This window comes from Lagopus muta, chromosome 2 (assembly GCF_023343835.1).
Source record: "Lagopus muta isolate bLagMut1 chromosome 2, bLagMut1 primary, whole genome shotgun sequence".
In the NCBI taxonomy this organism is placed as follows: Eukaryota; Metazoa; Chordata; class Aves; order Galliformes; family Phasianidae; genus Lagopus; species Lagopus muta.
In genome coordinates this window covers 80,525,635-80,547,828 of record NC_064434.1, presented here as the reverse complement: position 1 = coordinate 80,547,828, position 22,194 = coordinate 80,525,635, and the positions used below count along the sequence as shown (strand labels likewise).

Here is a 22,194-nt window from a genome sequence, read left to right as displayed (position 1 = left end):
GAATACTTACAGTAGCTTTGTGTGTCAAGACGAAATTTGGTATGCCATCCCTTTGGCCTGTGGTCTTAAGAACTGGAAGTCAAAAAAGATGAAAGAGGGTTTTGGGGTTTTTTGTTGTTGTTTTCCCTGATTTCTGAGCCTCTCTTACATGGAAGAAAAGACTCATACCATCTCTTGACTGCAGAGCTTGAAGCTTGAAGCTGCAGTTTGAGAGGCACATGGGGAAAGTTGCAAGAACTGGCAACAAAGGTTCTCATAGTGGAATTAAACAGAAATCCCAGTAATTTTCACAGAGAAGGATTAAATCTGCAACTCTTTGCTGTCTCCTACCTGAAAGGCCAGTCATAAAAGTGATAACTGAATTCTACTTTTTTTTTTTTTTTTTTTTTAACCTCAAATGCTGTCGGATTGTTTCCAAAGTGTAGAAAAGTTCCAAATTACGTCTGAATTCAAATTCAAATGAAACATTCAAGCATTTTTCTTGCTATGTGGCCTCTTAGAGGAAAAAAAAGTTTAAAAAAAAAAAAGAAGTTAGGTACACAACCAGCTGAAGCCTATTGTTATTTTGCCTCTGATTAATGTAGGTCACACTTTTCTTCCTTGCAGCTATTAAGTATTTAGGTCCATTTATACTTTAATCCCTTGTCTTTTTCCTGTTTCTTTGTTGCTGTGTTACATCCTCACAGTCAGACAGCATTGAGATAAGTGGTAGAAAAATGGGAAGAGGGAGTTAATGCAGTAATCCAGCTTTGAAATAATAAAAAAAAAAAATTGGCCTGAGGTAAGTGCTTGAATCCAGAGAGCTTAGTGAAGGCAGAAGGAAGAGAGGGGAAAAACAAATGGGGTAGGAGAAACTGAGGCATAAAGAGAGTAGAGATATTGTGCAAAAGGACCTGAGTCAGTATCAGGGTGCTGTACTTGAATGCCGTTCTTGTGAGAAAGATTTAATGGAAATGCATTTCCCTGAGCGTTGACCAGGTGAGCCTGGGCTAGGAATAAAGGAGGTCTATTGAAAGCTATGATAGTGTTGCTTGGGTGTAAGTAAGTAGTTTAGCTGGTGCTGGAGTTATGCTGTTCATTGGGCAACTGTGCTCAGGAAGAGCTCCCACATTCCCCTTTGTCCCTCTGAACAGGACCCTCGTCCCTGAGAAATGCATCCAATCCATTCACAAATCTTTGCTTCTGAGGTTTAGAGCATGCTGTGGGCTGGATCTTTTCTGAGCACTATGTTCTTTGAAGGAAATGATCTCATCCAAGCTCGCTTTTTCTGCAAAAGTTTTGACACGATGAACTTCTGAGGCCTTTTCTAACCTGGGCTGTTCTGTGATTCTGTGGAAGTTGCAGACACTAGCACCAGCTCTGATTGCAGTGAGGAAGAATCTGTCTGGTAATTGAATTTAAACCATCACCTCTTCTATTTTCTTCTTTATTTTAGGTAGAAGGTAACAGCAACCTTCCCTCCAGTTAAATCGGAGGAAACCATAGCTAGAGAACATGGATAAAAACAATTGAGATATTTTTATGTTCTCTATAAGAAGTTTACAGAGAAATACAATTATTGCTCTCCTCTGTCAATAACTGGGCATGTGGCTCCACAGTGCCCTAGGTTACACTTCTGGTTCTTTGCTGTTCGAAAGCCAAAATCAATTTTCCCATGAGATTTTGAAAACAAAAATACAAATTTAAGGAGACTTCTTGGACCTCGTGTTTTCTTTGCCACAACAGATATAAACTGGATTTTGCTGAACAGAAAGCATTTTTATTTTCTTTATCTGGGTCTGGGCAAGAGGAATGATGTTGCTGCAGCCAGGGTATAGGAGACTGCATGACTCAGCTGTGTCCTACACTGGCATACAATAAAACACAGCATGGTGCAGCTTTAATTTTAATTCAAAATAAATATTTCCGTAGCCTACAGAATTCCTTTAATACACTTATCTGGGAGAACACAAAGATTAAAGAAATCCCGCTAATTCCTTTATCTTTCAGATACAGGGCTGAAAACAAAGACGTTCAAACCTTGAGCTAAATAGAAGAGGAAGAAGCCAAAATCTGTGCCAGAGGTTTGACTGCTGGGTTTACTCATAGCTTCAGGTAAGCTTCTTTCCCCGGATTGTTTAGCATTTCAGAGGCCCTCTGTGCTCCTCAAGGAGAGCTGTGGATTACAGGCATAAAACCTTTGCATAGCTCACAGCCCAGGCAGAGGGAGAACAAACAAGCTAATCCAGGGTGCCTTCCAGTCCTGCATCCTGCCTCTGACCCTGGACCGCACCACCTGCTTCAGAGGAAGATGTAAGAACCTCACAGCAGGCAGATGCTGGGTAATCAATCCTTTCAGCCTTGTTCTCAAGCCCCATTAGATCTCATCCTGATCCCTAAATAGTTCGAGCTTGGATTAAACCTTGCAGTACAGTATTTAATACACTCTGAAAATTGGTGTTATCATTAACTCCCATGACTCTGGAAACTAATGTTATTCCCACACAAATACATTTTCATTTTGAATCTTTCTATGTCCTTGGTCTGCTACAGCAATGCATACATAGGTTTAAATGCCTCTTTGCAGAAAGTATTTAATGTTCCTTTATATCTGTGGTTATTTCCCTGTGATTATTCTTCGCTGTGTGTTCCTGTTACAAACCTTTTGAAGAAAGGAGTGGGAATAAACAGTATACTCTAAAGATGACACATTTCTTCCATCACAGTGTGGAAAAAAACGTCTCAGGGATATGTTCTTTCTGCAGCCTTAGCATCACTTTGTTATCTTAAAAACAGAGAGAGGCTTTGCACCGCTCCTAACCCTACCCCAGACCTTAATCCAGGCTGCAGACCTCAGCTGCTTTTGTTTCAGCTTTTCTAGTCATAGTTAGGATGAACAAGTTCTCACAGCAGAGCTATTTTTGCAGTCTGTCCCTTGCCAGCCTCTTTCCAGCACCCATCCAACTACATGCAGTAGCTCTTGCCTCTCTCCCAACACCTAACCCTTCCCCTTGCCCTGTTTGTTAGCACAGCCTCCCCAAAGACATTTTGGACATGTAAAGATTGTCAGTGGAAAATGCATTTGCAGTCTCCCTCTTTGTTTGGCATCTCCTTTGGCTCCCCTTTATCTACAAATCTTCTATTGTTAGCTGAAACCCTGGCTGTTTTTCTCATCTCCTGCTCATTTCCTAGAATGCCTTCTTAGCATCTTCCTTGAATATGACTTTTTTTTTTTTTTTTTTTTTTTTTTTTGCTAGTCATAACCCTATTTATCTCATGCAGTAACTCTAAGGAACATCTTAGGAACACTTTAGAGCCTATGAAGAGATGTTATGTGTGTCAGTTCAGCTTGGTCTGCGGTGCTTACATAGCACAGCTCAAACACTTTTTTTTTTTTTATTTCTAACTCAGTTTGGCTCTCCACTATCATTTGTACACACAGTGTATATGAATATATCTATGGTGATGTCCTGAACTATGTTGTAGCGTTACCTACATTATATCTCCATACCACCTGTTGTACAGCATCCTCTCCCTAGTCCCATCTGTTTACCACTCCTCCGCCTTGCTCTATGTCCTTTCTTCTTCTCCTTCTTATAAAATTGCTATCTTTCTCTTTCCTCCTATTCCCTCTTTTCTTCTCCTCTCTCCTTCTTGGTGCTCTGGGCTGGGACAGGGGCTAAGGAGCACCCAAGAGACCTGTGTGTATATGTGTGAAATGCAAAGGAGGACCTTCCAGCATGAACCCGCACTGTGAGCCATGGGGAAGAGGGAGGTGGGCAAGGGAGGTGTTGCCCTGCTGTAGGGGCACTATGGTGGCATTCTGCACTAGAGACACTGGGCACGTCCTGCCATGGAGATGAGCTGTACAACAATTTAGGAGCACTGATTGTGAGATGCTTTTCACAGGTATAGGAGGAGCATGCTGCAGGGCTGAGGCCAAGGCAGATACACCATAATGCACAGCCCTTTGACGGCATCTGAAATTCCCATCTCTCACCCAGTGTTTCAGCATTGCTGTTTTGCACTGACCAGTCATCTCTTTGTCTAAGATCTTCCTGATCTCACCCATCTACAAAATTGGTCTGGTGCTGTTTTTGTTACTTCAGCTGAATCCCTTTTGAGACCATTCACAAACACAAGTAAATTAAACAGTGTGGGATCCCGGGTGAAGCCTTGAGGCTTATGATGTTTGCTAAGGTGAAAATTAGGCTGTTTGATAATGCATTTCTTTGGACTTTCCTCTTCTGTAATGTCTCATCCAAAATATATTTTACCCCTTCCCTAGTGATGTCTTAATTTCTGTATTTTCTCTGTGCCATGTTTGCTCAAAAGCATTTTATCAGTCTGAACAAGTCATGACTTTCCTCTTAACACAGCAAATTCTGAGAGATCAGTGAAACAATTTTGTTTTCTGTGGGCATCATGCTAAACTCTATTTTCTTCCTGTTCTTAATGTTATTTTCAGGGAAGAACAGGTAATATATTCTGACCAGAGGTAGCTCTGCAGACTCCAAAAACCTATTCCTATTACAGTGCTGATCACGCCATCCCTTAGCACTACCAGGCTTTTAAATGAGATCGGTAGTAATTGAAAGAACATGAGAAAGGGCAGATTTCAAGAGCTTAGGGGCTGATTTGCCAAACAGATCAGTACTCGTATCTGGGAGTAGAGGCTCACAAACCTGTTTGGAAATCTGACCCAGGTCTGTGCAGTGACACCTCTTAACAAGCTGGTGAGTCTTCATGGCACAGTGTGGCCCTATGCAGATAACACTCAGCTCCCAGAGATCCGATAGATCTTTCTGGACCCAGCAAATTAGCCCTGCTGCAGAGTAAGGCAGCTTCACTGCTATTCTCCTTGCAATCTGGGGGATAGCTGGAACAGAATTAACTGCATGATCTTTGCCCTGTTCATGGTTTCATGAAGCAGGTAACTTTATGCTTTATGCCTATTTTTGCCATCTGGAAGCTCAGAGAAAGTGCTTTTGGGGGTGTACAAGCTCACCCCCAATATCAGGCAATGAGAAGCCTTCTTTCTGCAACCTCTTCTGCATGGATTAAACCCCCACATGGATAGCTTCCCTTGTCAGCAAACCGAGGTGCTGAGTGCCCCAGGCACTCATCAAAATTCTTCCTGCCTCTCACAGCTTCTGTCACCTTCAGGAATGTGAGACCTCTCAGATCAGGCCATTAATCCTGCTTCTCCCAGTGGAGTATGGCTTGTCTGGTGGAATGTGTTTCATTGCAACTGGTTCTTCAGGATGTTGTGACCAACAAAGCAGACTTTGGCTGCACATGTGGATAGCCGGGATCCTGCTACTACCTAACTCTATTGATCTGTTATTGAGTTCAACACTAACTGCTGGTGTAGCTCTGAAGAAGCTCAGCCTCTGCGGGCAGCTGGGAAGAAAGGCAGGCTCAGAAGGGAAATAGGTGCTCCACCTCATCATAGAATAACAGAACGTTCCAAGTTGGAATGGTCCCATAAGTATCATTGAGTCCAACTTTGGGCTCCACAGAGCACCACCCAAAAGTGATGGCCTGGCTTATTCAATGGGAAGAATTCCAGCAGGACAAAAAAAGCCAAACAAACCAAAACAAACAATCCCAACAAACCTGCACTTGGAAAAGTGCTGCTCTGTATAGCCCTGCTTCTAAGAGGAGTCATGTAGCTGTTTCAGAGACGTGCCCGAAAACAGTGTTATTAGGAGGGCCAGGGTTTGTTCAGGAGGCTGTGGGATGCAGCCATTCCTTGGGCACTACGGATATATTTACAGTATTAAAAGGTCAAACAGTCCCTTCATTCTCTGTTTGCTTCAGAGAGTTTTGTTGAACATTCTCATTATTCGTTGTGGTATTTCTTTGGTTTAAGAGGATTTCTCTGCACAACCATAGTTATTAGAATGTGGTGTGTGTGCAGTGAATGTGTTATTACTATAACAAGCTTCTCCTCATAGTAGGTATTTTTTCTGAGTGTGAGGCTTTTACTTCAGTTGTGTGTGTGGCAACGCAGACAACATGGGGCAGGTAATGTGGAAAAAAAGATGGAGTAAAATGGGGAAAATACACAAAATTAGTAGTTTAGAGACATGACTTCTGCCCCTACCTTTGTTATAGGCTCTGTGCCAACTCTTGCCTTCCCTTTCACGAAAAGGTCAGGAAAATGAGTACTGTACAGCAGGCTGGGGACTTTTAGGAGGGGAACAAATTTTATTCCTTATGCAGTTTTCCCCTAATAGCAGGCAGTGCTTTTGGCCCTGTTAACCTTTAGGTGAATTATGTGAAAGCCTCCAGATCTCTAGGTAGTTATTAGGAGACCTGGATCCTCCTATGGGACCCGAGGAAATGGCCACAAGTTGTACCAGAGGAGGTTCAGGATAGACACAAGGAAGAACTTTTTCTCTCAGAGGGTGGTCAGGCACTGGAATGGCTGCCCAGGCAGGTGGTGGAGTCACCGTCCCTGGCAGTGTTCAAGAGGCGTCTGGATGAGGAGCTACAAGATCTGGTTTAGTGCTTGTGGTAGCAAGGGTAATGGCAGGATGATTGGACTAGATGATCTTGCAGGTCCTTTCCAACCTTGTGATTCTATGATTCTATGATGTTCTTTGTGCTCCTTGTCCACTACACGCATGAAAAGGGATTGCTGGAGAGGGTGACAGCAAAACACAGCACAGAAATGCAAGATAAGTAAAGGCAATGAGGGCTTTCATAGGCTTGGGAACAGTAGGAACTCTGGCTTTGTCAGGTAGCAATAATTAAAGATATTATAATGAAGCCAGGGAATCAAGAGCATTATGTCATGATTTCCACTCTGTATTTTAAAAGCTACAGCATATGGACCTGGATAAGGGTCATTACTTCCATGAAGAGTTAACTAAAGAGTCTGTTAAACATCATCTATTAGGATAACATAAACCTAAGAGTCTTAAGAGAGTTGGCTCAGGAAACGTCTGGCTTTAATGAACATGGAATTGCTGGTGTTACTACAGAGGACCACAAAGGTCTTAGGTTTTGCCAGTATTACAGAAGAGTGTGACGGTTTTTAGGATAATTATATGCTGAGCAACTTGATGTCAATGCCTATCAAAATAATGCACAGGAGAGTATGAGACTTGGCTGCTAGCTAGAAATACAATTAATACCAGGTAACGTAGCTTTCAAGAAGGTAGGGCTTACTAAAAAGAACAACTTCAATTTTTTCTGTTTATAAATTTGGCTATCAACAGCGACTGCTGAGAGGTAATATGCTTTCGCAATGTGTTCAGCAATGTGTAGCCCAGCACAACGTATTGGCTTGAGTCAAAAGAGGGAGAGCATGCTGAGTGATGGGGGCAAGGTTTTTGTAAAATAGCCTGTGTCCAGTGTTATTTCAATTTCTCTATCCATGATCTGGAAATAAATATAAAACTGCTGCTGATAGAATCTGAGAATGACACACAAACTAATGGAGTAGTGAATAAAGATGGGAACAGAGTGGTTGCACAGAGTGATAGGATGGCACAGTGCCTGTCTCAGTGAAACACTTTTTAATGTTTAATTGCCAAATGCCGAGTCATCTACCTGAATTCCTGGAACAAGGAGCTGTTCTTATACGGGCAACTCTTACTCATTACAACCCTAACATAACTTTTTCCTTTCTTTTTTTTTTTTTCTTTCCCTTGAAATATGTTACATGAGGGTGATACGTTTGGATCTTACCACGGATGGTTTTGCCAGCGGTCTTTGCCAGGTTGCCAGGTTTTCACTGGTTGTGTATGTCAGTGCTAGTCTCTTACAGGTGAGGCTGACAGTGTTGTACCAGTGAATCAGACTTAAGGGGGGTGTAGGTGACTGTTGAGACCTACTGCATGCTCGTCATTTGTCACTCTGCTACTGATACCCTTTTCCTTATGTGCTTTTTCTGCCCAGGGGCAAGCTAATCTAAGTGACTTATATCTTCACCAAGCTCTGCTCGTGACTAAAGATTCATGTTTTGGCTGATAAATTACACATAGTCAGATGTGCAGTTGAAGTTTCTTGAAGTACTTTCTTGGACAACTGCCCTTCCCAGTTCATTATTTGGGCATTCTTATACCATCTGTCCAAACGACAAGTCCAGCTTACTGCAGCTGGGTCTTCGTTAATAGACTCTCAGGAGTCCATCTTCATGCTGTGAGGTTTGAAGGATGATTAGCATCTCATACCCTCTTGGCCAGAGGGAGAGAAAGACATAGTATCAGAATTTCTCCAGCAGGTGTTAGTTCTGCAGTATCAAAGACTCACATTTCTACAGAACAATGTAAAGGTAATAGAATCTGTTGAAAAGGTAAATGAAAAAGGTAAAGAATCTGTTGAATACTAGGAATACCTTGATTTTCCAATGGAAGAAAAATAACCAGAAAAACTGTCAAGGGAGGGAGAAGTTGTACATTTGGAGATTGGATCTATTGATAGAATACTCAGTTTTTGTAGGGATTTTTTTTTTTTTCCCCATTATAAACAAACAGCACTTGTCCAGACAAGCCTTATGGAATCTTTTACGGTCTCAGATTTTTAGGACATTGTTTTCACATCTATTTTGATGGATGACTGTACCAGGCAAATATCACTCAGGTGCTGGGCTCCAGTCCTGGTTTGCAGGACGAGGCACTTTTCCTCCATCATTATAAGGTTCTTCCCAGCACATGAATACACTGACAAAGCTCCGGCCCTTGGGTTTGTGTCAGCTGGTGAGACTGCAGCCTAAGAAATCAGTTAGCTTTATTAAAATAAAGACTGAGAATCAAACCAATTTCTGAAATTTGTTAATGCATTTGAATTTCTTAAAAATGCATAGATGTTGCACAGACTTTGAGAAAGCAACCAATGCATATGTGAATTGTTGTCTGTTTCCTTCCAGAAAACTGCTTCAAATTACATACAGTAATATAAATATCTTAGTGGTTGTTGATTTTATTTTTTTTTTTTTTTTTTTTTTTGCCTGTGGTGATCTCATATTGAAAGGAATGAAGTACTGTTAAGTGTACTAGTTGTACACGGATGTACACGGATCTTTTAGAACTTATTTGGTGGATTATGAACTGCTTCCTACTTCTGAGTAATTAGTGATATCTATGTACCAGCATTTGGATTTTTAGCTATCCGAACCAGCAGCCTGGGAGGGACTGTGACAATTCCCATGGGATAGGCTTTGGTAAGAGAGGAGGAAGCAATTGTATTTTCTCCTGTGTTTCCTTAGAGAGCAGTGACTCAGGACGGTGTGACAGACATCATACCTAAGTCTGACTGTAACACCAGAAGTAAAAGCAGTGGTGTAAATCTACGTGGTAGTGGCAAAAGAGTTGAAGTCTCTCTGTCTAAAAGTCCCCAGCATGTGGTTGTTGTGCCAGATCTTTTTACAGAACTGATGAGTATGAAAAGAATCAGGAGGAAAACATGAACCTGCTACATGCTGTGATGTAGTGAAAAAATAAATCCCTCTGGAGACCTGGATCTGAACTACCATCCTAAGGTTAGGGGGTTTCCATTCTGCTGCTGTCGTCACCAGCTTGTAGGAAGGCAACAGGTACAAGTCTCCTTTAGCAAAAAGTACCTTGCAAGGCACAAGCCAGTCTTCCCAGACTCTTGATTCTCCTTCCTTTTCTATTATTTTATTTTATTTTATTTTATTTTATTTTATTTTATTTTATTTTATTTTGTTTTGTTTTGTTTTGTTTTGCTTTGTTTTGCTTTGTTTTGCTTTGTTTTGCTTTGTTTTATTATGTTTTGTTTTATTTTATTTTACTTTTTTTGTAGCAGATGTCATACATATCCAATCTGATCATCAGCTAACTGATCACCAGCTGAATGTATTGTGGATGACACCCTGTGTTTTCCAATAGTTTTGGGGTAGTAATAGTTTTGGTAGTAGTAGCCTGAGCTGCTACTTGGGTCTCCTCTGGAGGCGCCTCTTGGGCACAATGAGTCCATCCTGCCACCATCAGCAAGGTGGGAGTCACTGGGTTGTTTCTTCTTGACAGGGATCTGGTGTAGGCTGGTCCTGATACCCAGACTGGGCACACAGTGCTTCCACACCCTGAGGGGCTGCTTTGTCTCTCCGTGTTGATGAAACCTCGACATCTATAAATATTTCTGTCCTCCAGAGAAGACATTGTTCGTGTTGCACTACCTATGAAAAATGTTTGCCCCAAAGCTTATTTGTGGCTCCATTAACCTAAGGAACTTGTCTGAATGCTCCATTTGCCTTTTAAATAAAGAACAAATTATTGTTGAGGACTTGCATCCCTATCATTTCATGTTGCTTTCCTCATTATGAAAAGAACATAAGGGTCCCTGATCATTATTTCTGACTCTGTCATTAGCAAAGGTCTGGAAAGTATGTTTTCACTCCATTAGCCTTCAGAAATGAAAAGAATGATTGCATAAATCAAGAATAATTATTTCAACCACATTTTTTCATGCTTTGCTGTGGAACAGGCTGGGCCCTAAACTTGGTCTGACAAATTAATTTCTATTATTTGCGTTTTCTAGAAAAAACCCACCATGTTCAGGATTCAGTTAGTAATGCAAATGACTCTGTGGTTTTATGTGCTTCTCTGACCACATATGACAAACAACAAGGTGCTTTTATTTTCCCTCATGAAATCTGCCAATGCTCCTGTGATTTATGCCTGGAGCAGTGTAAAAGACATTCCTAGATCTGTCATAGCCCTTTTGCTTCTCACAGGTTTGTGGACACTTGTGTTAAACAGGGTCACCTCCTCTAATTGTATCCTTCTGTAATGATGTTGAAGTTCACTCTTACCTGCCTATGTGATGACATGTCAGACTGTCTGAACAGTCCTTTTCATGTTCAGAGCAATTTGTTTAGTGTAGAGAAAGGATGAAATGAGTCCACCAATATTCCTGATTTTCCTGTTGGTGAAGCAAAATGCAGCTGTTTTTCTTCTGGTTACAACATTAATACTTGCTAGGTCCCTGATAAGATCTGGAAAATTGCCACAAAATGGGTTTGCAGTGCATGACCTCTTCATGGTACCTTCGGGTGAGACAGAGTGTGCAGGAATGGGAAGCAAGTCAGGGCCAGTGATGTGGATTCTGACTGCCCCACCACAGTTTCTTATCAGCGGATACAAGCTGCTCAGCAGCACCTTCAATCAGCTCTTCCAATTCCAAAAGGAAAGCAATAGCTACTAAGATGCTATGAGAAATAATTCAGGGTTATTAGCAGTCTCAGACAGAAAAAGTATTATTTCTTATTTTGACAAAAGATGCCCTTTGATTGCTGGAGATAGTGAAGGTAATTACAAAGCAGCTGAGAGCTTGGAGTGAAACTGGGTTGAAGAAGACTATTTACTTCCCTTTTTCAACTGCAATAGCCTTTAAAACCCCTACTTTGAAGTGACTAATGAGCCATTTGACATGAAGGAGTGTGCCTCCTATAGTTCAGTGCAACTCCTTTAACAGCAAGTAGAGTTGTTTAACTGGAGATTTTGGTTGAAGTGAGATAGATCACATTTTTCCTGCCAGTGAAAAAGCTGAGTTGAAAATGTTTTTTGCTTGTTTGTTTGTTGGCTTTGTTCTTGTTGCTGTTTTTAACTGGTCTGTGTTTGCTGAATGAGATGCGGATTACAGCTTGACAACATAGTTCTGTGCACATAAGCATTCAATAAGAGACAGAGGTGATGAGGACAAAAGAAAACCCGGGTGATACTGTGAATCATGATATTGTGCCAGAATTTTATGTTAATTGCATGCCTTGTTTTTCTCACCTCTGAGAGTGCTAGTTCCTAGGAGAGGAAAGAGTTCAAAAGCTTGACTCCAGCAAACTCTCAGAAAGCCTGCAGTCATTCACTCTCAACTATTAAACCAAACCATAAGCTGAAAGACAGAGAGAGATGTCCTCTACCTGACAGTGCTGTAAAACAATGAATATGCTCCCTACATCCTTTGGACAACTTTAATGGAAACCAGGCAAGAGAATCTAAGACAGAAGAGGCCTCTGACCGTCAGGGTCAAAAGGACAGCATCAATCCTGAGACCAAGGAATTCTTCTTAGCCTTGAGATTGACCTGAACCTTAAAGAATCTGAGCCAAGGTCTGTGGAAAATAAGAAGTGATCTGTGTTGTGTTAGTTCTTAAAAGCAGGCACTAGAAAGATTGGCCTCACTGTCACTTTTTGCTGGAGGATTCATGGTAGAGGCAAAGGCCTTGACAAAATAGCTCAGAGGAACTATGGGTATGCTTATGGAGCTGTGAGATTTGGACCTAACCTGCAAAACTAAATGAGACAGGGACTTGTCCAGCTCTGGTTCTTTATCGGTGACAGATCAGCTGAGCAGGTGCTTTGAAACATTTGGATGATAAGCACCAGGAGCTCAAAACGGACATCAAAGCTAGAATCATCACAAAACAAAGCAGAGTGGAAGTAGAGTTGGAAGAAGAGATAAGAAACATTTCATTAAGGGTTTCTAGAAGGTCATACTGTGCTGTCTAATAGTTTTTGCTGGCCTTGGATTCCACATGTTGGTGCAGGGCTTTTCCACCCTCTGCTTCGCTCTGTTCAAGTGAAATGTTTGAAGGTATATTTGGAGATTTTTTCCTGTAGTGGACCAACAGTAAGGCCCAGAACCATGAGGAACTCTTTTGTGCTCCGATTTGAATGCTCACATGCCCATCTTTAGTTTGAAGGGTACTTCTTCATGAGCTTCCTCTGCTGGGAGATTCACGTGTGGGTTGCTGAAGCAGCCTTGCTGAAATGTGTCTGCATTGTAATTAATAAATACATTAATGGACTTTTCATTGCATTATTAGGACATTTCAAAATTTGCTCTGGGAAACCTTTCAACTCGATTAAATCCACCTTTGTCACAAGATAAAATGCTCTTCATAATGAGCTCATTAACATTCAGACTGCAATTCAACCCCATCCATTAACAGCTGGCAGGCAGGAGTTTCCAAAAAGACCCTAAAAAGCATTATCTCTGACCAGGGGCTGGTTTCCTAAACGTGTCTGTTAGTCCCATGTTGGATGGTACCCATTTAAATGGTACCCATTTAAAGATACTGCCAAGACCAGCTGTGATCAGGCAGGGATCTGGAAAAGTCTACCAGGAGTTCCCACCCTGCTATTGGGGTGTTTGTTTGAAATGAAAACTGCCCTGAGCAGAAGATGCCAGACCCGTGTGGCAGACATGGGCGATTTCCTCCTCTCTCCTACTTGGCCAACTTTCATTGAGAGCCCAAGTGTCAGCTGCTCGGATGAAGTGTGTTAGAGCCGGGCGTGACGATTAACTGTGAATGATAACAACGGTGTTTCAGTGGTAGCTAATAGGCTTCCAAGCTTAATCTCTTTCACTCTTAGTGAGATAAAGAATAGATAATTCTTCCGTTACAATGACTGCATACTAAAGTTTGTATTTCCTCCATCCTGATGAGCCATGAAGCCTGGTTCCACCCAGCAGCACTTCAGAGGCCCCATAGCTGGGGTGCTGCCAGGTCAGGATTTCACTGGATCTCTGTCGACTTTCAGGTCTGTCTCCTGGAGCCAGGTGATTACAAGGAATTAATGCCTTTATACTTTTGTTCTGTCTAAAAAAGCAAATCTCTGGCCAACTGCTTGTAGGGAGATAGGGTTTGAGGCAAATTGAAATCATCCCAAAGTAGTCTATTTGAGTCTTCAACTTTTGGACAAAACTCACGACTTTGGGGCAGCATTTATTGATTTGAATATTGAGAACTGTCAGTTATGAGTCTGGCACAGGGAAAAGAGCTATAAAAGTGTCAACCAGCTATGAAGCTTAGCAGAGAGGCTGAAGACTGGGCTGGGATGATGACTTTCTAAGCACCAAGAACAGCTTTTCTGGATGAGATGAAAGCCTGTCAGTGATCAGGGTAAATGAAAAGCTTGACCTGAAGATTTGAGCCTTCAAGCAGCTGCTTTTTAGCATCCCAAATACTGGGGTGCCAGGGCTTAGCAGTCCATGCAAGAATGGGCTCAGTGAGTAGCTGAACTTTGGTGAAACATGCATTAGTCTTCACTGGAAGAGGAGGCTGAGGGGAGGCCTCATGGCAGGGTACAGCTCCTCACAAGGAGAGCAGAAGGGCAGTGCTGAGCTCTGCTCTGTGTGACAGACAGGACCCAGGGAACGGCATGGAGCTGTGTCAAGGGAGCATCAGGCAAGGTTAAGGACAGTGTCTGCACCAGAGAGTGGTTAGGCATGGGACAGGCTGCCCTGGGCAGCGGGCATGGCCCCAAACTGGTGGAGTTCAGGGAGCATTTGGACAATGCTCTCAGACATTGGTTTTGGATGGAGTTGGACTCAGTGATCCTTGTAGGTCCCTTCCAACTCGGGATACTCTATGATACTATGCTTCTGTGAACAAAGCAAGTTGAGTTCAGTAGGGAGAAATTGCTTGTAAATGAAACCTGGGCACCCTGCTTGGCTTCAGAACATTGCCAGCCACGACCAGAGCCCTCCTTCCATCGCACCGTGACGCATCAAGCAGTAACCAATGGGGAAAGCGCTGCATCACTGGCACGGATGAGAGTCCCACAGCTGCGTATTTCAGGAGTTGCCCTTAGCTTCCTGAATTCTAACAAAAGAAAAACTGTTTCTTTTTTAGCTCAGCTCAAGTCTTGCTGAACTGCCTGGTAGGAGGTCAGATCTTTCAAAGATGTCTCTTACATCCTTTTTGACCAGCCCTAAATACATGGTCTTGAACAAGATGTGTGCAGTGCTAGTGGCTCATTCAGTGAGAAAATACTGATTTTGAGGACAGGCATGAGAGTAAAGCAGAATATACATCCCGCTATAATGTGATTTAATGGACAAACAGCCATACATTATAGTTAGGTTTTTACAGCTGCTAAACATGTTAGTCCTTAAACATTCAATAGGATTATAAGCAGTACTTCTTTTAAAATGCTGAGCTTCAGAGGAAAGCTATTTTCTTACAGCATCTAGCATCACGTCTAAAGGGTGTGAGATATTATTTTTAAAAATGTCAAAGCAGGGTTCATCCTTGATGTATTAAGCTTCATTCTATTTCAATTTTTGCATTTTCTCCTGCACAGAATTCCCTCTCCCTTCCACTCTGCCCCCGGTATCCCAGCTGTTCACAGTTCCTTGGCTTCAGCTTTATGAAATGAAGCCAAGAAACAAATTTCAGCAAAACCAAGAGAATTTGCAATTTGCTCTACCTTTTCCAGGGAGAACCTTCTATCTGTGCCTCAAAATTTACTTTGCCATAGCAGCATTCCTCTAATCATGCCTTATCAGTTTGTTGAGCTCGTATCTTTATATCAATGGGACCCCTACAGATCTCCTATGGAGGAAGCAAAAAATGCTCATTATATTCACAGCTGGGCTGTCCTGAACCTCTCTTTGAAAATCAAAGCAGTTCAATTATTATTCTTATTCTTCTCTTTTGCTCACTTCTGCATTGCTGGTTTTATCAGGGAAATGAGATGGGCACCCAAATACAGGTCAAGGTTAGGATTTATTCAAGGTCTGTTTCTAGCAAAATACTGATCTTACTGGGTTTGGGCATAGCTTTGGCAACCCTTTGGAGAAAGACTTTTTATTTCTTGCCTTACCAGTGTCTTACCTTGAGTGGCCTTAAATCCCCAAGATAGCAGAAAAACAACCCAGAAAATTGGATCATATCCTGCTGGGTGAATGACTCGCATAGTTCACTGTAGGATTTGTTGAGCTATAGGAATTGTCTCAAGGAAAAAGAGAGGCCCACAGGGCTGGGAGAAGAGGAGAGAGAACAAATTCAAATTTGGTAAGGCAGGATATCCCTTCTTTTCAGCAGAAACAACTACGTTTGCCTGAGCTGCCCCTGTACCGAGCCCCGAACTTGCCCATGGTGGAGCAAGTTCATCAGCCCCTCCTGAACACGTGGTTCATTTAGGAAGTGGAAAAGATATTTTATCTTTTATCTATTTTTATCTATCTGACAAGTTTGTAGAGACAAACAGCAGTCCTCCCTCCAGACACTTCCTTCTCTACTCCTTCACTCTCTTTCCCTTTGCACAGCTGCAGGCTGTTCCTGTTCATGGGTGGCATAAGAGAGAGGCTCTGAGTTTAGAGCCAGCTTAGCACATACAACTGGAAAGACTTTTCTTCATTCTAATTGACCCGCAATTCTTTTTGATGTAACCGAGGAGGTAAAAACCCTCTACCTCAATAAAACTCCACTTTCAGCATTTTGTCCTCCAAGGTTTATATTTATCACGTGTACATTTCTTCTGTTCAGGCTTTTCCTCCAGGCTCCATGTTGTCTATTACTGTGTTTAAAAATGATCTGTGTTGACACAGGACTGAGTGGGCACTTTGTATTATCAGCTCCGGCACTTGCCCATGTCCTTTATTTCAAGCAACAAAAATGTATTTCACAGCAAGACATTTTCTTGAAAGGTTTTCCACTGACAATCTGTCTAAAAAGAGATGCTGCTGAAGAAGGCAGAAGGCAGGGTTTCTCCAACTCGTTTGGTGGAGTTATTGAGGAAATTGCTTGGGGCTTCGAGGCTGCTGCCCTGGACCTACTTGCATGCAGAGGAGCTTGTTGTGCACTGCACTCTCTTCTTCAACAGCAGGCTCTTTCTTTCCACTGCTGTTGGTAGAACTGTCTTTAATTATCCTCTTTGGACTTCTGTGCACAATAATCAGTAGTTAATTACAAACAATTAAACAAATTGATGTTCTAGGGTAATAGAGAAGGGTGACAAAGAGAAAAGAGCTGGAGCTGATTCCAACAACAGACAGTGCTGATGATGGGGCTATAGGGCATTCAATGGGAGAGGGCTGCAGTGAGAACCAAAGTCTCTTTCCTTTGTTGGAAATTTGCATTTGCAATTTACTTTGGCATTGCCACCTCTGCTGTAAGATAACAGCTCAGTTTTGCAGGCAATTCTGTTAACTTCCTGCAGTCTGATGGGAAAATGGCTCACTGGAGAATGGCAGATTCAAAGGCATTGCTGCTGCTTGTCCTGGAGTCGCACAGTTTTTCCCAGGTATCTCAGAGAAGAGCTGTCAGGCTCAGGAAGTTCAGGTTGAATACTGGGAATTTTTTTTTTATCAGAAAGTGTAATAAAGCATTGGAACAGGCTGCCCAGGGAGGTGAGGGAGTCATCGTCCCTGGAGGTGTTCAAGAACCATGTGGATGTAGCCCTGAGGGATATGGTTAGTGGTGAAGATGGTTGGATGAAGTGACCTTAGAGATCTTTTCTAACTTTAATGATTCTACGATTCCACTGGGGAGGTGAAGGTTTCATAGAAGTGGCCCAGGTGTGTGGCAGAGCTTCTTCCCAGGAGCATCAGCCATACTAGAGAGAACTCTTGAGCCTGAGGTTTTTGTCATATGCCCCCTGCATGAAGGATGGCACATCTTAAATTGTGCACTTGTTTATAGTTTGATGCTAACACTAGCAAAGGGAATTAATGGTCTGTCTCTGGAATTTTTTTGCTATTCTCTCCTTGCCATAGTCTCGGGTGGGAGGCAGAAATTTCTTTCATTAGCGAGAGAGAGCAATCTTGTTTTGAATTATTACTTCCTAATGACGTTCGCTCAGTACCCCGAAGGCACGTGGGGGAGGAGGAGCTGCTTACATCCCCCCACCCGCGTGCAGCCCCACTCGCGTGTATTTGCCCACGGCCATCGGGCCCCCGATGCGGCCAAGCCCTGCGCATGGGACCCACGGGGCTGGAAGCGGGAGCCGCGGCACCGAGCCGGGCCGGCAGGGGGCAGCGCTGCTCCGGGCACTCGAGCCGGGCCGAGCCGAGCCGAGCCGGGTCGAATGGAGCCGTGCAGAGCCGAGCAGTGCCTGGGACTCATCCTTATCCATCACTAGGAAGTGATTTTCCGTGGCCGTGCTCCAGGCGCTGTGTAAATCATACCGTTCCTCCTGCCATGCGCCTTCGTGGTATTTTCCTTGGGGTCTAAAATATTAATTAAAAAAAATAACCCTTTTACAATGCACCACTATATTAAACTTATAACGCTGTAAATCGGCGCCGTAAAACTGTAACTCAAGGGCTGGGTGTTAGACAATCCTGACACGCTGCTGTGGGAGCGGCGAAGATCTTAACAAATTGCATCATATACAAGTTTCTGCAATGAACATAAAACTTCCCATTTTGTACCCCCATTAGTTGGTTTTTACAGTATTTTCAGGGGCAAAAACATAAAAATGGCAAACAATGCAAACAAGCAAATCAATTCTGAAAAATAAAAGTTGATGTGAGCCGGCATCCAGAAACTGAGTGACGGTTCGGCTTTCCTCTTTGCTTGTTTGTGTATTAGGAATGGTTTGAGAAAGCTGAGTTAATTTAAAAGTATTTTCCCTTTAAAAATATTTTCCCTTCAGCTTCTTTGCCTCCCACACGCACATCAGGACGGGGTACTGCTATAAAAAGTATGGCAAAATTGGTCATTTTTTACCTTATTTTCAGTGTGATCTCCAGATTTCTACCCCTCAAATGAAACCTGTGTTTTGATCCCTATTGCTTTTTGTGGCTCACAGACGCTCTCAAGGGGCTTATGCCCCCACAGCAAACACTGTCTCAGTCTGCCCATTTTGTTTTGACCTTCAAAGTACTGCCCTGCCTGTTTCTCCTCACTATCGGAACCTTGGCAAGAAGTTTTGTGATCATAAATAGAGGTGTCATTACAAAGCAATAACACGGGCTGTAGCTCTCCCTCTCCCTGAGAGGTGGGCAAGGGTACACAGCTTGTTACTTCTCCCTTTCTGTGTGGGGGAGCTGAGAGCTACAGTGCGTTCTGAAGTTTCATGAGACATCACAGATCAGGTCCTCTGGCAAAGAGGGGAAGCAAGCACTGAATATTCTGATGCGAGTAACTTGCCCGCAGTGAAGAAAATCCTTTAATGTGAGCATGGTGTAGGTAACGCAGTATTTATTTACTGCAAAGAAATTGTAAAGAGCACAGCATTGATTTCTTGGGTTTTATTTTTCAGGTCACTTTCACGGGGCTTGGTCTGCTGGGGGGATTTTCTGAGAAGCATTTGAATGGCTGAAGACCTACAGTGCTGACCCCCGACCTGAGCAAGGTTTGCTGCTCGCAGTATTCCTGGAATGACACAGGAGCTCCTGCTGGAGTCAGGCCAGGACATTAAACAAAGCTGATTTTGAGGGCAAGAGGACAGATCTCCTGCAAAGAGATACTGATCACTCTGCAGCATTTGACTCTGTTGACCGTGAATCCTTGCTGGGCCCCATGAGGAGAGGGGCTGCCATCTGGCGTGAATGATTTGGTGGGACAAAGCTGGTTTGGAGCGATGTGGACATATGCCCCATGGCTAATTGTGGTGCTGTCCCACAGGGACCAATGCTTTTCTCTTTTCTGCTGACCTACCTGGGCACAAAGTCACTGTCCCTGAAAGTGTTCCAGAGCTGTGTGGATGTGGCACTGAGGGACATAGTGGGCGTGGTGGGGGTGGATTGATGGTTGGATGAAATGATCTTAGAAGTCTTTTCCAACCTTAATGATTGTGTGATTCTAAGGTGTGGGAAACAGTGATTTTCCCCAACCACTTCAAGAGCATAATCTCATTGTGCCATACTCTCTCCTCAAGCTTTAAGAGGACACATAGTCAAATTCAAATTTCTAGTCTGCGAAAGTTTTAGTAGTCTTGACCAAAGTATCTTTAAGACATCACCTTATCAGCACTTTCTGAATTATGAGAGAGTCTCTCCATGTCCCACTGCAGCAAAAGGTAAGATGGGGAAAAGGCAGCTCTCTGGTATCCTTCTCCAGCACTCGGTGTAAGCATTGGTCAGCTGCAATCTAAAGTGTGCAAAAAAGACTCCTCATCTGGGATAGCTAGAACTTGCCTTTCAGAGATGCCCAGCATCTTCAGATTGCTTTGTACTTCTCAGGAGTGGGGGATGTTCAGTGCCTCTGGAAAATAGGTCCCTTGTGACTGGAGCAAGGTAGCACCGTTTTTCACCCTCTGTGTTGCAACTGGCCTTAAGGGTTTTCAGCCTTCCCATCCCACATGCTGGCCTCAGAGTGGCTGACAGGATGGTGTGGTTACTGGTGCAGTGCATAATCTTTCTCTTCTCCCCCCTCTATGTAATTCTTATCTTCAATGTTATGTATGTTTAAGCCATACACTTCTAGAAAGGAGTGTTAAAAAACTCAACTAAATTCAGAATAGAGAGATGAAAAGAAGCATTCTGTGGCTTTGGCAAAGCTGGCAGTACTAAGGGGAGAGACAATCCCAGGCATTCTTTGCTATTGAAGTTAATTGCAGGCATCTAGGGTTTAAAGACCTTGTGTTATTGATGGGGGTGTGCTAGCAACAGGAGGGATTGACTCTAACATTAAACTGGAATTTAGCATGTACAGTACATTATCGAGAGAAAGAAATAAGAACAAATGAGACTCTTATTATCTTTTATTATTATCTTTTAATTCCCCCCATTTTCCTTCTGTATGCTCACTCTCTCAGCCCTCTCTCTTTCAATAATTACAATAATCAACTTACAATGATAACAGAAATAATCTCCTGCAAGATAGCTAAACAAACCACATGTTATCTGTACTCAACTGTGCTCACTTACAATAGGTATATCACTTATGGAAAAGCCAATAAAGTTTTAATTAAAAAAGCGTGTAGGTTGTCAGTTAAGATGCAAAAGAGTGTGGAAATAAATGCAAAGTGGCCTATAAATTGCTTGGTATTTGAGAGAACGGGTAGGAGGGCAAAACCACCCCAAACAAAACCAAACCAAATGAAACCCTCCAGGTCTGAGGAACTCTATTTATGTTGCTCTATACAGAGCACTAATTGCCTGGGAATTCAAAAGAAGGGGGAGGGGAGAATCCTCCCTTGAGCGACAATCACATCCACCCACCTCCGTCAGCACTGGTAGCAAGCACGGAAAAGTTAATTAAAGATTTTGCATCTCACAACCGCAGCGCTGGATTGATAGCTCTGGAACCTGAGATAAACGAAAGCTCTCCCACACTGTATCACCAATACGCCTCCAACCTTACCCTGGAGGCACCACCTCTGGGGATTAGATGTTTGGTTTCCCTGGTATATGCAGGGCCTGGCCTCTGCTAAGACTGAGAGAGGACTGACAGATGCAAAGTGATATGTAGGTGTTCATCTCGCAAGTGCAGGTCTGCATTCCTGTGGCAGAAGTCATGGTGGCCTGAGAAGGCTTCAGTATTTCTGTGCTGGCTGTTCTAAACGTGCCAAAAGAGTGTCACATGAAGGCTATTTGGCACAGAAACCACAGAAAGAAAGAATTGGTGCACATGTACTGTGAATGTGAAACAGTTCTTCAGCTGACCAAAGTGGAAGGTCTGCTGGAGCCTATTGCAAAATGAAGAAAGTCTACAGTTCACAACGTGTAGTTCGAGTTTGCCTTGCTCCCTGTAGTCTTCATCTCTTCTGGTTCTGGTGTGAGATCTAGGCTTGGTCTGCTTCAATCGCTTCTTGGAAGACTCCAAGCTCTGTTGCTGCCAGTTATCACTGGGAGGAGATTTCAGCAGCAATGGGAAGATCAGCGTGGGTCAATGGTTATGCTGTGTACAGCTCTCCCTCAGTGAGTGAGCAAATGCCTCCTGGGATTCTAGTGCAGAAAGAGCCCTTTGGATAACAGCATAATAAATGCCTTTGTGGTGTGAGGCAGTGTTGGAAATTTCTTCTTCTTGCTTGCTTCAGGTGCAATGGGTGCCTATCCCTTGCACAGACTGCCAAAATGAGCACTTTCATGTGGAGAGAAGAGAGGCCACGAGGTGGAAGGACCGATTGATTTCCTCTTGGAGTACATTGCAGTGGTACACCTCCTGCCACGGGACACTGAGTTTTGAAGCTGTTATAAATAGATAATGCTTACATATTTCTCTTCACATTTGCGGTGACCCACAGGCCATGCCTAATTACAGAATCACAACAGCCTACGGCAGGGCATCGAGGATCAGCCTACTTTAGACGAGAAATTGAGGCAATAGTATTAAAATGCATGACCAGGGTTAGAGATGAGACGTCAGTGAGAAAGCCAAGGTTGAAACATCAGACTTACATATTCCCAATCCTGTGCTTAACTTGTGTCTCAGGCAAAGAAATTGATGTTAATTGATGTTCGCTTTCATCGGAAGATCTCAAATTCTTTTGTGTCCTGATTTGCTATCCCTGTGCTACTCTGTTGTAAGCCAGTGGTCATTCAGAGGTGAAAAGGCTGCTCTGTGCTG

General features: G+C 43.0%; 1 long non-coding RNA gene across 1 annotated transcript; it reads left to right on the top strand.

Moving 5' to 3' along the window:
* The first annotated feature begins 671 nt into the window (after nucleotides 1-671).
* LOC125688952 (uncharacterized) lies at nucleotides 672-20,537 on the top strand. Its single transcript, XR_007374976.1, has 3 exons — nucleotides 672-781; nucleotides 1,990-2,094; nucleotides 18,944-20,537. It is a non-coding gene; the product is annotated as an uncharacterized LOC125688952 (long non-coding RNA).
* Nucleotides 20,538-22,194: the final 1,657 nt, after the last annotated feature.